The 15,692-nt window shown below is 42.9% G+C and overlaps 1 protein-coding gene across 17 annotated transcripts in view; it reads right to left on the reverse strand.

Moving 5' to 3' along the window:
* The window catches only part of MAF (MAF bZIP transcription factor), a 204,418-nt gene that overhangs the window by 162,499 nt on the left and 26,227 nt on the right, over positions 1 to 15,692 (reverse strand). Inside the window, exon 3 of one of the 17 annotated variants that reach the window (XM_064159971.1) lies at positions 8,908 to 8,982. The exons of the other annotated variants lie outside the window; for them this stretch is intronic. The gene's annotated coding sequence lies outside the window, so the exon portion shown is untranslated. Of the gene's footprint in view, positions 1 to 8,907; positions 8,983 to 15,692 lie in introns of those variants that run through there. 17 annotated transcript variants of the gene reach the window in all.

A 15,692-nucleotide genomic window follows, 5' to 3' on the forward strand; every position in this document is an offset into this window, starting at 1 on the left:
CCCTGACGAGTTCCTTAAAAACACTTGACCCACTTCTGTGTAAACCTACAACCTTTTGCTTTTCCCCTGTGCTCAGCAGCCACCACCTCACGTCATTCCTGCTCTCCAGGGACCTTTGGTAACTTTCTCACTGTTGTATTTGAGGCTCGGGAATTGTTTTCCTACGTCTCGAATCTTTCTTAAACCGCCCGAATTAAAAACAAATAATAAACCCCGAGACTTCAGTTTCTAACAGATGCACAAGTGCACCTTGGGATGAATGTGCTACGGAGTCCAAGCTATCACCACCTGCCTCCCAATTACATTTGCTGCATTGTCCCTTGTGGTGTGCACCTGTGACATGTTGGCACGGAGCGGGGACGACTGGAGTGTGCAGGCGTGGACCGAGCCACACGCTATTCTGCTTTGCAAAAGTCTCCCAGCAATTATTGCTGTGCTTTCTTAAAGGGTAAGGGACATTTTGCAGCAGCTGATTCTTCCCCCTCCCTTCGATACGATGAATTAACTAACAAGGGGTACTTGCAGTCCTGTAAAGTGGCAAAGCCATGAAACTCTCATTTAAAAAACTCTTCGTCTCAGGACACCAAATGCCCAGCTGGCATGGGACTGATCTATCAAGGCAAAAGGTCATTTGTGGGCTCCCTGCTACCTCTACTCACAGAGAAACCTAGTCAGCCAATTAACTAACTCCAGCAGTAATTCCCTTCAAAATCCAGTATGATTTTTACACCTGAAATAATAGAGGTAACCACAAGGCTGTGACAGCTTTCAGCAAGAATGATGCACAAAGGAAGACTTCCAAGGTTTGGGATTCACTGTATTTGTTCTGGAATATTATACTCTGTTGTTTTTTTTCCTCCTTCCCCAGCAATGCTACAGATCTTTAAGTGGCCAAAGAGCATCTGCACCAAGAGGACCACATGATGTGAAGCAGAAGCAAGGAGATGTGGTATTCTGCATATTGTAAGGGTACGCTGAACCATGCGCTCACGGTGATGTATACACTGACAGGGTTCACTTGACATCAGCAAGTGAAAACTTACTTGGTCCTTCAGCTATAATAATTATACACTATCCAGAGCCAACTGGTGCCCTAGCTGAGAACCCTACATATGCTGTCATTGCAGAGAGAGGCCAATGCAGAATTTCAACATCCATCTATTTTTGGTGGGATTTGCATCAGGAGTGCAGAGTGGGACACTGGTCTTTGTAAGTGCCCTATGACTACCTACAGGTACTCCAGGTAACAAGGCTACTGCAAAGTGGCTGAGGGACACCTGCAGCCTGTTAATGGAGATCCTGTTACTCAAAGCCTAAAAAGGCAAGGAGACTTCAACAGCCTCTAAATCCTTTAGTTATGGAGCCTGTCTAAACATTGCTTCTGATTCATACGTTTTCAGCAAAGAAGCTATTTCCTTGTAAAAGGAGGACAGAAGCTACATACAAGAAAAACACTCTAGAGAGGACAGAAAAACCATGGGGTTCTTTTGCACGTGATAGATATTCAGCAAAAAAAAATAGCCTTTTGTCCCTACCTTCCCTGTTTATTTGGATTAGATATACTTAAGAATGGAAAAGCCAGAAAGACACCAGGACAGAAGAGCTGCAGCACAGTTAAGGATGTGGTATTGCAGTATTTATTACTGCCAAGATAGTAAAAAAAAAAAAATAAGAAAAGGGCTATTTAAAAAAAACCAACAAACACCTTAATGTTTGAGAGGGTTTAAGTACAGCAGAGCAAGGTGATCATTTACAAACAGAATCAAAATTGTGTAATAAATGAAGCAAAACAATCAGTTTGTTCATGAACTCCCCATCCAATGCCAAATATGCTATTAAATGGCCTCGGTATGACTGTGAAAATATCCCTTCGTTACAATTGAACACGCTGGGTGTTGGGGTTTTTTCCTTCATTGTTGTGTGTTGTTGAGCTAAAAATGACAAAGCCCCGGATTTCGTCGTTCTTGCAATCTATTCTTTTCCCCTGACTTCCTGTTTTCATGAAATTTTAATCAGGCATTTAAAATAAATAGCTATGCAGAGTCTGTATGCCTCTTTGAATGCTTGGGATGGATGTTTTGGGTAAAGTGATAGTCCAGAGACCTTGAGAGCATTTAATCCCATTCTAACTTGGCATGGCAACAGAAAATTAAACCACCACTCTCTCAACTTCCAGCAACTCTGAAAAGATTTTGGGGGAGGGATGGAGGCAAGTCCAGTTCGTGGGACAGCACAAAGGGTCTGTCTCTGTTCCCTCTGCTACAAATACTGACAATCAGAGCAATTCAGAAAGGTCAGCTCTCTAAAAGAAGAAGAAAAGATCACCCCTTAAAAAAAAAACCAAGAGAGATAGGGGCAGTGCTGCCCTTTAAAGGTCTGAGTGTAATGCAGAGCCTCTCACTGAGCATCCTGCACCCCTGGGCAGCCAGCCCTGCTCAGCTGCTTGCCCCCACATAGGGCTAGTTGCACAGCATTGACTGTGTCACATAATTTGGGGCAGAACATGCCAGCGTGGAAAAGGCCAAGAACCACTTTAGAGTGTAAAAGCTGGGAAGCAGGGAGGAGGACAGGTTCAAATTCTCAGCTGGTGGGAATCATGCTGCCCCGTAAGAGTCTGCAGCTGATAGAACAAAACCTACAGATTTTAAGAAATCACCCTGCTTGAGTTGCAGGGTGAATGGTTCAGTTATTAATGAAGGTGATGTGATCTGATAGGAGAGTCAGTGACCCCAGATCACAGCTAAGCCTGATCCCCGAGTCTTACTCGAATTCAAACTTCTGTGGGATTTTTATGAACATGTATACTAAGAGCCAACTGCTTGATGGCACAGACAAGAAAACAATAAGATGTAAGTCAACCAACAAATTGCTACTGAGTTAAAGCTCCCATCAGGGACTAGTCTTCTTCTCCTGCCCATGGTTTCCTGGATAACTGTGTTTAAATTGGATGGGTTGAAAGACAGATGCAACTCCAGTTGCCTGTGTGTTTTGGAAACGTTTCACTTCCACCAGCACAGGGGTCAAGGTTTTTTGCTTGGACCAGGAGAGGAAGATAGACATGTTTACTCTGTAGTTGTGTACACTGCTCATTTCTAACAAGGAAGAAAGAGCTCACAATCAGCTGCCACCTCCAGGGGGAAAAAAAGTAAGTGAGAGCTGCTAAATCATCAAACAAACTTATAACAGCAGCTTATAAAAATGAGGGTGATGTAGCTGCTTTAGAGATGTGAATGAAAGTAAGAGGATTATGCAGTCCTCTTCAGAGAGGCTGTGCTTGGCAGGGCTCACGAGATGGCACAAATAATATCTTCTGACGAGAACAATACCAAAAGCTAACCATACAAACTTCCAGGAGTCCATGCTTAAGGGGTCCTTCCCAGTTCTGGGGGTCCCTTTTCCCTGCATTCTGCTTGACTCTTGTTTCACTCCAGCTACTCCACTCACAGCCCCAGCAGCAGTTCTTTTCCTCCTTCTGCCATGCAAACTTTTTGAACCCTACTGGTAGGTGCAGGAAGCATCCTTTACACAGTGGGATACATATTGCTTCTGCACACCACTGCGAACCATCAGCGGAAATCTCCGCGCTGGCCAGCTCGCCAGCCTCTCCTTGGCATAGCCCCTGACTTTCATGTATCAAATGAGCAAAAATATTCCAAGCAAAGCAAAACGGAGCAAATCTTGGCTCCTTGTCCTTTAACATACATATTCAATGTGCAGGAAGCTAGGAAGAGCTATTCATGGGGTTGGCTTGTTTTTGTTGGTTTAGGTTTGGGAGCAGGGGAGGGGGAGCATTTTCGATGCACACTGCATCCTCTACAAATTTTACTAAGTGCTTTAAACCACAGTCACCCCTTTCCCTTTCCTTATTTTCTTTTCCTTTATCCCCCCCCCCCCCCATTTTTTTAAAACAGTGTTTAATTTCCACAAGGACATTTCACTTTAAAAGGAAGAAAGGGCTGCAGCATAAGGGCCGTGCAGTGCAGAGCTTTTTCTAGTCATTTCCAACAATATATTTTGGAATTGTTCCCAGTAAACAGGCCAGATTAGCTGTCTTTGGTTCACATTTTACATTGTTCACGAGATAGGGAAGCTCTGAAAAGCAGACTCTGTCCATACTGTTTGGTTGCAATAAAGCTAATTCTATTCAGTCCTATAGCAGTATGATAGCACTTGTGCAGGATTTCCCTTCGCTTGCATATTTATAGGGTCTTGTAGAGCTCCGCTGTAGCTCAGTGCCAGCATGAAGAAATCAAGCTGTCAGTAGTTTCTATTTTTGTCCCTACCTATAGTTTCAGTAATGACAAGTGAGTGAGGCAACATATGCATTTCCCATCTACAGGAAAAAAATTACTGTCTCCCTTCAGTGTCTTACATCTGTGCTACAACCTATTTTCTTAGGGCTTTGGATTATGTTAGCTGATAGTTAACATGTCTAAGTGTTGGTCAGGTGCAGCTGATTCCAGACACTGCATTAGATGAAGCACAAGAGGAAAAGTTCCAACAATTTAAAATTTCTGGTACTTTTCCTTTCTGCCTTTAAGACAAGGAGGAAAAAAAAACACTCTTCCTGGGAAATAGCTGTTACTGTGCGGCATCCCAGCTCCTATCACACTTTGATCAGCACACACATTCAAGCAACCGAGGACTCTCCTCCTAAGATTAAAAGAGCTGCTGATTATATTTAATGTCCTCTTCCTGACCCCAGATGGTTAACTCATTGTTACAGCTTCTGGGGGAGTTGTTTCAATGGGAAGAGTTAATACCAAAGCCAAGCTGTGGTCAGCAACGCAATACCACATCATTTTATCAGAGCAAATGGAAGGGATCTGGGGAGCAGGCTCCAATGCTAACAGAGAGACAATGTCTTCCAAAAGCTGCTTAATTATTAAGGCAGTGCCTGCATCACTCACAACCTTTCCTCTGCATCTGCTATATACGAATCCTGTATTTACTAATGCTTTGCCTACACCAGGGCACGGTCACTCCACGAATGCTACCACATAAAGCCCAAAACCTGGGAAATGCTGCTTGTGAGCCCCAGCAGCTGGGAGACTCTGACTGACAAGGCAGTGCCAGGGACGGCAGGCACCCACCCTCACTCCCAAATGCTTTGGCTTGACAGCATCAAGGCATTTACAGCCTCCGACATGACTGCATCAGATCTTCAATGACAGCTAATAAAACGGAACTACACCCCACTGCTTTGAAAAGCTGCAACTCAAAACTCCTTCAGAGATTATACTTATTTGAATAAGAGAAAGACACTGGGCTTCAACAAAACTCGTAAGGAAAATAGCTTGTCAAGTTTGATAACAAGGAACACATTACTTCTCATATTCTTTCCTCCTCTTCCCAGCTCCAGCCTCTCCTTGCCTTTTTCACAGCCTAGAAAAGCAGCTATTCATCCCTCACTTGCTTCTACTCAGGCAAGACTTAGTGCTTGAAGGACAGTGTGCACACCTCCAAGTTCCACTTTTATCCATGCTGCTTCTCCACCTAAATTGACATTCCTCTGTACCCTGCTGGGGTCCAATACACAAAAAAGCACGGGCAGAAATAAGGTAGAGTTGGAGAAAGGGGACAAAGCAAGAACTGTTGAGCTAGGTTGTAAATAAAAAGCAGGGGGAAAAAATATGTTAAAAAACACAAAGCAATACCATAAATCCCTCTCTCCTGTGTGAGCAAGGCACTGTGTTACCGAGCTGGAGGGGCTGTGAGACTTCATGTTACTTTATAGTCCATGACGATCACCCTCTTACAGTGCCACAGGATAACAAGCAAATGTCCCGACTCCCATGAAGCTGCTCATAAAAAGATGCACTACAGCCTCTCACAGTCCTCAGAGCAAGAGAAGCAAAAAAGAATTCTTTTCTTGGGGTTTTTTTGTTTGTTTGTTTCCTCCCCATAAACCTGTTACTTATTTTGCTAATTTGGTTTGAATTCTGTGCTGGGAATGTTGGAAGGTGGGGAAGAGAGGAAGAGAGCAGAGAGCCTGAAGCCAGGGAGCTTTCTTGCTTGTTAATACACAGGCAAAATGATATTCACATATACAGCTCCGAAAGCTACCACGGGGAGGGAAGTCACACAAAGGAGCCATTTATTGCCTGAAAACTGTCTCTGAACAAACCCATTGTGTTAAAGTAATACAAATTCACAACACCTTCCTGCCTCTTTTTCCATCTGGATCTGGCTAGCTTGGGTAAAGGGCCCAGTTGCCCAGCACAAGCCCCATGCCCTCACACCCTGGCAGACCTGTGACTCCTCAGCATCCTGAAAGGTTCCCTCTGAGAGCCAAATGTCACGCTGATAACACAGAGGTGAGAGAGTGAGGAAGAGGGGGAGAGAGAGAATAACTTGGCCAGGAGACTCTCAAAAATCCATCAACGCATTTCTGGCCAGGCTGTGGGTTTATCTAGAGAAGCAATTTAAATCCAAGAACCAGAAGGAGGTATCTTTTGATGTAACATTTTGTTCTTTTTCTGAATACAAAGTTATTCCAGGCAATGCAGTTGGCCTGAAATAGTTATCAGTTACAAAACCAGGACTGCGCCTATCTCCCCTCCTTGTGCAATGCAAAGAAGATCCTCCCGCTGAGCTCCAAAGCAGGAGAGCAGCTATTAATTAAAAATAATTCTCCACGTTAAGGCTTGCTGCCTAAAGCTCAGTTAATATTAAGGAAATTCCAGCCGTTCACTCCCTGCTGCTGGAGGCTTTTCTTTCTCTGTTTTGTTTTGCTAAGCTCTTGGAGAAGAAGGGAATATGAAGATCACCTCAACATCTCCGGACCCTTCCCTCTCCTCCCTGAAATTCAGGCTTTGCTCTTTCCCTCTTTGTGGAGGTTCCAACCCATCAGACTGGATCACCTCAGAGGGGAGAGCATGTTTACTTGCCTTTCACCACCTTCTCAACCAGAGGTGAGGATGGGGAATGTCTCCTGACCTTCGTTCCACCCAAGCGATTAGCACCACTCAGAAGCAGTGACTTGCCTTGAATCCCAGCAGGGCTGCCCCTGCTCCCCCTTCAGCCGAGCATCACAGCTCCACTTCTTGAAACACCTGCCTTAAATCGTCAAACCTCATGCACTCGCTCCTCAGCCACGATTAGGCACTGCTTCTTCCTGAGGAACTACTCACATCCTGCAAACCCACAACTCCTTCTCTAGCTGCTGCCAGAGTGCTACAGAGCCTCTGCTGCAAGCACCAGGACAGTGGACCTGGGCTGACAAGAACTAATACAGGGTATCTTTCTGTTCTGCTTATTGGCGGCAATTCATTCCAACCAAGTGCTGTCAAACCCTTTACAAACAGTTAAACCAAGCCTTGATGTTTTCTTGGGCATTGCAATGCTGTTTAGGAAATGAAGAGAGTGGGAAAATGGAAAGCTGAAAAGGAGGAACTAACCAGACTTCCAAAACATGCTTTTCTGTGCCTAAATACTAAAGAACTGCAGAAAACAAGTTGATTTTAACAGCTACTACTGCAAAATTCCTGCCATTACAATAGCTAAGTACACTTTGCACTCTTATTAACAGCTGCATATAGTTCAAAAATCCACTCCATTTCCACAAGGTTTTTTTGTCTGAATTCAAGCAGTATGCAGGAATCTCTCAGAGAACAGACCCCCAAAAGCTCATTTTATCAAAGCCTAACTTTTACCATTTCAAACCCCATCACACTGAAACTTGATGTACAAGCTGTCAGAATAAAAGCCTTGTCTGTTCAGTGCACGTATTTTAAAGCCATTACTTTTACTTTTCAAAGAGCAACAAGGAAAAAACTAAAACAACCAAACAAAAATACCTGCAGATTATTTTTTTAATGATTCCAAATTTCTTTTTGAAGCTCCTTAAGCCTCAAAAAGGCTTAGTTAAAACCATTTCTACGTTTCCAGGCAGTAAGTTTTTAGTATGCATTTTTAAGTGTGCTTTTCTAAATGTTCTTTTCTATTAAGATAAAGGTTAGAAGGTAGTGAGGAAAAATGGTATGTGATGGGGAGAAGTATTTGATATACCACTGTGAATTTACATATGGCTGTAAAATGTGCTATGCCAAAAAAAAAGGATTCCACTAGGACAGACAAATAACCTCTTCACTCTCTGGCATTACTCTTACTAAAATGTGCACTTACATCCTGATTCTGTTAGATGCTAAGTCCATACTTAGACTGAGTCTTTCTGGAATCAGAGAGACTGGGGACCAAGTTATTATTTACATGGGCATCTCTGTCTACAAAAGCAGCAAAGCTAGCACTGGAAAGAGCAAAAAACCCATGGCATCAATGCTTTCTTTCAAAACCATCTCTGCACCACTCTGCTCTCACACATCCAGCAACCACAGGTGAATGTATTCCCATGGGAGTTTTTGTAGGACTCTCAGCACCAAATACCTGCAGTTAACTATGTACCTCTATTCACCGATGATGCAGGATTCATACTGAAAAGGCTCTTTAGAGCCAAGCTAAGGAGGAAAGTGGTGCTTTAAACTATGTCCTAGCCAAAATGGGGCAAATGACTTCTGCTGATCTGCAGCAATAGTGATGATGTGGCCTGCGATGCTGTCCCCTTATACTACCACTGTCACTTGTGCAGAGAAAATTGCTCTCTTCATCATTACTACTGTGCAAACCCATTATAAATACTGCTTGAACTCATGAGTAGCACTTGAACATCTTTCAGCCATGTGAAATGTACTCCTGATTTTCCCTTAAAACTCACTGACTGTTTACCCAGGCTGAATTCACACACGTTCACATCGAGTGTCTCAGTGAGTAATCCAGGTTGTTTGATGGGCCATGTCGATTCATCAGCAAAATGTTAATGTGAGCTCTTCAGAACCAAAACCACAGGATGTTTTACTTGAGCTGCACAAGCATCCTCCTTCCCAAATCCTAGCTGAAGTATGTGGTGCTCCGTGTGAGCAAAGGAGTAGCTAGTCATGCAGCTTCTTACTCACTTGTCCTTCATGGGAAGCTCATCCCAAATGCCTGCAAGAGAAATTACTGAGCACAATAGCACTGCCTACATCGCTTTGATTTGTGTTTATTGCGATATAAATAAACACCACTTCTGATGGAAAAGCTTCCAATTGAGAATTCCACTTCGATGTGAGGCTGCTTTGCATTTCCTACAGTGATATTAATCCCTAATTTTTCCTCCTGTCTCTGCAATTACTTTTTAAGCTCCTATTTCACATCATCAATCCCACTCCTAAGTCTGCTAGTCACCTAGATGCCATCTGTTGAAAAACAGAGCGATGGAAAGTCTGAATAACACACTGAGTCAGGGTTATAGATGCTACATTTTGACATACTGAAGGGAACAGATTAAGAATCACTTCACCTGAAACTAAATCAGTTGCTCTCTATAGGGCTGACCACAAGCTGAAGCTAGTTCTATAAATACCTTGGTTCAGTTTGGACTAATTCAAGCAAATTCGGTATGCAAATATTCAACACTCCAACAGCAAGATGCCTTCTCCGATGGTTCTTGCTTTAGCATGTCAATCTGAAACCTTGATTGCTTTTCTCACACTTCTTTGGATGAAAGGACATAAACAGCTATGAAAACCAGTTCTTTAATATGCTACTCTTCAATTCAATTCAAACATACACTTATTGCAAAAAGAACAACATGAGCTGAGAAAAAAAAACACACAACACCACAAGACAGAATGGAGAGCGCTATAATGTAATAGCAAATGCAAAGCAATTTTCATTCCTGGATCCTGGAGGATGCATGTACAGAGCAATTTTTCTACTGTACAGCAAAAAAGGAATGAGGGGGAGTAGCATATATTTCCAGCAGAAGTCAGGGACAGCTTATGAAGAACTGCTTTTTAACTTCAATATTACATTTTTGCAAGCTTTTTAAAACCAAGGCTAAGAATTTCTCTTTAGAGCGATGGAGAGTGCACACATATTATTACAGAGGACAAAAAAGAGAGAGTCCTAAATCTTACTGGCTTGGATTCTTTGACCTCAAGAAGTTTAGTTTGAAAACATTTGTTACATGATGAAAAGCTTTGCAAGAATGTTAATAATATCTGTAAAGGGTTAATGATGCCTAACTGATTGGCACTAAAAACTAGATTTCATTTGGTGTAGTGACAGAGAAACTCTGCCACTAGGAGTATATGTTCATGCCCACATTATTACAGGACAATTTAGGTCATCTTATTTTAAATTTCATGGCTCTGTAACACAGATGTAAATCAAAGTCAGTGAGGCAAATGATGATTTTTTTCCATAGTGAGATTTTTATAGTCTTGATCTTGAAAATATGCTTTGGGCCCAAGCTGTCTATCAAAATCCTTTGAATTAGCCAAAGGAGTTTGTGTGGCTGCTGGTGTACAATTAGAATCACAAAACAAAAGCAGAAATCTTTCAGAACAAGGCATGTCTCATCATATTTAAAATCTGGGCCACACCAACAATTATAATTTTTAAAAGAGATGGAATCAGGAGCTGTTCAGATCCAGCAGCATGTGAATATTGAGAGAATTCAACCTGAAACTCTAGCTACCCCTAGGAAACTTCAGCAAGTGCTGTGTGCTCTCGGTGTGGCTCAAAACACTTGGAAGAGACACATGTGCTTACTTTGTGCATGCATATAGAGGCATGTGTGTACACCTGCACACACAATTTGGTTTTGAAGGATTTCAAGTCTTTAATTGCATGATTGTAGCATGCCAGATTCAGCCCACTTTAATGAACACACTGTGCCTTTGACATACTGGATGTTTGCTTTTTCAGACCCGATTTTGCCATCACTCCCATTTCCACATTTGAGTTATTGCTCAATTTCTTTCTAAGTTTTGATATGCAGGTCATTTTCTTTCAAAATTTGATTAAAGCACATCATATAAGTCCTTTTAGATCTGTTTCTAAATACAGCACATCTATCTGGTACCTATGTTTAAAATCTTAATCCCAAAACTTTCTTGATTAATAATTCATCTCTTCCCATCTTGAGCTTGGCTTCATTATACACAAGTATAATCTGAGTTAGATGAAACATGCAATTACAGTGGACATAAAATACAGTAAGTGTAGCTTTACAATAAATTGCTCTCTGTGAAGCATTTAAGAGCCTGGAGATTTCATAAAAGGCACAAAACAGGTAAAATTTGAGTTCTAGTTTCAACATTTTTATGCTCCAGAATTACATGCTGCAAGAGCAAACAAAAGGGAATTCGTGTTGTGCAGCTCCAATTGTCCAGGGGATACCAGAGAGGGAGTCTCAATGTAAGGCAGAGATTTTTGCATACAAGGATAAAAGGTACCAGGATGAATCTTTTGGGAAAGATGTGTGGAGTCCCAGGAAGGGTTCTCTGGTCCCAGCTGTTCATCCTCTCAAGCCAAATCAGGGTGCAAGAGGATCTTTTGAATAGGATGAGAACCTGACAGTTACAGACTCCACAGAGAAAGCAGCAAAGGGAAGGAGGCAAACCTTGAACTACTGGCCCCGCTCCAGCAGAGGTAATTAAATTCTGCCTCACTAAATTCTCTCTGCACCCTCAACAAGATACAGGTTTGTTATCTACCTCCAAATCTGCCCCAAACTGCGGGCAGTGTTGTTTTATACAGCCAGACAGCTGCTTGGTTCCACTGGTGCGTGAAAGGAGCTGTATCCATCCATCTCTTATCTGCCTCACAGGGGTGTTTTGAGAGCTAATTAATAAATATTTGGAAAGATGAAAGGCACCCAGGAAGTGAAAGGCATTGTTATGTTACACTCACCTCTGAGCAGATCTCTAGATACAGTGCATGACTGGGGAATTCAAACAGTTACCAGAACATAATTCACCACTAGCTCCCTGAATGGTTAACAAATGGAAAGGAACCATCCTGATCAGGGCTGAGCACCTTCCAGGAGAGCTAAGCATCAAAGCTCTCACTGACCTCAAGAGAAATCGAGAGTGCTTTTCACGCAGCAGGTAATGCTCAGCTACTCACCAAACGAGGCTGCCTTTGAGACAAGACTCATTCATGGTTTAAGACACCTCTTCTGTGTTTTTGGTAGCAGCTTGGGACAACCATCAAAGACAAAATAAGCTTTTCCACTAGGTTTAGTGAGAGTTTAATTGGACCACAAAAGGGAAAACAGAAGTGTAGCATGCAGTGGGCAGTGCCTGGTTCCAAGGTCTATACACAGTTTCTCTCCATCTACACAACCAGCCCTAAATGTTAGGAGTCTGCAGTGATACAGCATGTGACACAGAGGTGCCAGAGGCAGAGCCAAGGATCTACAACTCTACCTCTGGCCCTGCAAGATTATCAAGATAGCAATAACAAAAATGGCAACAAAGAGTACAAAGCTGGCCACTGCTGCTTGCAACATTTTGCTGTTAAACACCAGCAGAGAAACTCTAACTCCATGGGGACCACGAGGATGTAGAATCGCTGCCAAGGTCTAGAGAGCTCTGCTTGGTATGGAGGGAATGGCCTCAAATTGCACCAGGGGAGGTTTAGATTGGATATTTGGAAAAAACCTTTTCCTGAAAGAATGGCCAAGCATTGGAACAGGCTGCCCAGGGAGGTGGTGGAGTCACCATCCATGCAGGTGTTCAAAACCACAGACATGGCATTTTGGGACACGGTTAAGTGGACACAGTAGTGTTAGGTCAGCAGTTAGACTTGACGATCCTATAGTTCTTTTCCAACCAAAACAATTCCATGGCTTCATAAGACTTCATTGCCTCTGACTGTACAATTCAAAGAGACTTCTTTCCTGATGAGAAACCTCTCCGAGGTTATTTCACAGCAGGAACAATAGGGGCTCCTGGCCTCAGGCAGAAGACAGAGCTCTCTATTAAAGTCAATCTGCACTGCACTTGGCTGTTCATCTCTATTTATCATCAATACAATGAAGGAAGTTGGCCCTGGATGGCCTAATCCTCTTGGTTTCTACCTGGCATCTAAAAACCACCAAACATTTAGAAAATAAAATATAGGCTTTCAATATTAAACAAGCTTCCTTAAAAAGATCTGGCCTCAGTGCTGCCAGGATGAACACAGAGGGAACAGCAGCACTCTTCCTGTAGTGGTTTGTGACCCTTCCCACAATGGTCTCCTTTGCTGTGACAGCTGCAAGTCACTGGGAGTCAGCACTACCAAGGAAGCACTTCTGCAAAGACATATCTGTGCATTGCCTGGGCATGAGGCGCTCAAGCACAATGCCAACAGCTGCAAGCAAAGGATCAAACCAAAGCCACTGAAACAATGCAAAAAAGGAAGAACCCCTACATCCAAACACTGTCACCTTTTTTGCCCCTGCATAACAGCTCATGAGTAACCTACTCCAGAAGACTGCATGTTGGCTGAATTACTTGCCTCATCCATTGACCGAGTGCAGCATCACTTCACGTGGACAAGAAGAAAGCAGAGAAAGCTATTTAAAATTATACCTTCCCATATTCAGTTGTTAAAGTGAAAATAGACAATAATTAGGGAAAAAAATTGTATATTCTTGGAATGGACTAAATATTACCATTTCTTTTATTATCTAAAACCTCAGAGTTTCTTTGGTTTGGTTTGTTTCTTTTAATATGGTGATACAATTGCAACATTACTCATCTAGTGTAGCACCACAGAAGCATGCAAAAGATTTCTCAGCCCTTCTCTAGAAGAGCTAACAAAGCAGAAGTTGCCTGCTGCCCACAGCCAGGTGCCTTGAATTTGGTGAGACCTAATTACTTGCTTCCCAACAAGCAGAGCAGTCCATTTCCTGGCGAGGGCAAACCACTCCCATCAAAGGTCTTGAAGGTGAGGAGTCTGAAGACGACACCGTAAGATAAAGCGTATACCTATACCTCAGAAGATGGGCTCCATAACCACACGTGTGAGAGCTTGGGGTAGTCTGAGCAGCAAAGGCCTCTGGACTTGCACTGACCTTTTTTATCCATCTCCAAAATGATCTGAGCTCTCTAGCTTTCATGCACATCCAGTAATGACTTCCTGCCCTCCTCAACCACTCCAAAAGTCAACGTTACGTGCTGTCCAAGAAAAACTACCCTCCTCAGAGGAACTGGGAAAAGACTTCTGCCCCAAGTGAATAATATCCAGCTCCCTCTTACTTTCCCAGCAATGCTGTCCCCTCTCTTTTCCACTATGCCAGCACTTCCCACGCAGCACAAATCCACATGTGAATACTGCACGCAGCAGGGAGCCAATTCTCACACCACCGAGCGCCAAACCCTGCAGAACACTTACACACGTTGCAGCATCTCGCACTTGTTGAGATGTAAAATGGCTCTAATACCTTGGTTTGTCTGCTGGTTTCTGAGACAATGTGTCAAGACAAAGAACTTGAATGTGGGTACAATGTGGAAGTGGTTTCAATGGTTTTATATAACCTAGTTCCCATCATAGCTCGAAGAACACCTGAGTAACCTCTGCTTCAGAGGTGTCTCTGTGGTGTGGGTGCCTTGGACAAAAGATGGGGAACTCACTTGTGCTGACTGGGCTTCTGAGAAGTGGCTCACCACTTAACACTACTCTGCAACTGCTTACTCTGCTTCCAAAAAGAAAAGTACAGCAGAGCCACCAACTGTCACTGCTCCCCTGTCAATGGAGATCTGGATGTGCTGCCACAGGAAACTGCAAAATTACCCTTTCCAAAACTGGGCAAGGCTTACAAAACCAAACAAAAAATCCCAATACACTCCCCAAGCAAAGAAAAACCCAACCCCAAAACCCCCAACATTACAGTTGCTGGCTTCCTCTCTCTGTTCACCTATTAGTGTACACAGGGCATTTACATCTAGAGCAAAACAAGGAACAGATGTTGGGTGATTGAAAAACTTGAGCCTTCCATTGTTTTATTGACTTGTCACCACAGAGAAATTTGCTTTAATTTACTTTAAAAGTAAATGACTTGATCTTCATAAAACTGGTGCTAAGTCACAGTGCTTAATGAGGATGTTAAACAAGGATTCTGTTTAGCAATCAGAGGCACCGATTCCAAATGCAATGCCTACTTGAACAGACACATCTATCTGCTTTTGGAACACTCTGGTTTACTTGCAAGACGTTCAACATATCCAGGACAAGAAAAAAAGAAGCCTTTAAGCCCTAGAAAGCCCCTGCAAAAGCTTTAGGGTTCTCCCCACTCCCATGTGATACTTGATTGTACCAGATTGTACCAAGTACCTTTTTAATTGTTTATTTAGAAAGAAGTTCTTATCTACATGGAGACCTTTGGAAGACTGCTGGCTTCAAGACAGTGTACAATGGAACCTGAGGAGAAGTGAAAGAAAGAATAAAACTGCCAGGAGTCCAGGGACTTCAAATCAGGCAAAGACACTCAAGTCTCAAAAATAAAATAGTACCAGTCCTGGCTGAAAGCCATAATGTCTCAGGTTGAATTCAGTTCCCCAGACCTAAAGCCCAGTATTGGCAGTCCAAACCAAGCAGCACTGATGACTGCAAATGGTCACAGTGTCACCTGGCTACTAGAAATGAAAAGCTTTTCTGACCTCACAACCACCACAGGGGAATCGCTTCGCAGCATGGCCATGGAAACAAAAGGGTTGTGAAGCAGGAGGATGGAAAATTAAGATACTCCTTCACAAAGATGTAATACAGGGGTTTGAGAGGCTACAGAATGGATTGTCACCTTCATCACCTTCACATGCCCTTACTACAAAAGGAAAAAATTCTCTGGAGCTTGTAATCCAAATGGATTTCTCCCAGAG

The sequence above is a fragment of the Pogoniulus pusillus genome, chromosome 20 (genome assembly GCF_015220805.1).
Source record: "Pogoniulus pusillus isolate bPogPus1 chromosome 20, bPogPus1.pri, whole genome shotgun sequence".
Taxonomy (NCBI): domain Eukaryota; kingdom Metazoa; phylum Chordata; class Aves; order Piciformes; family Lybiidae; genus Pogoniulus; species Pogoniulus pusillus.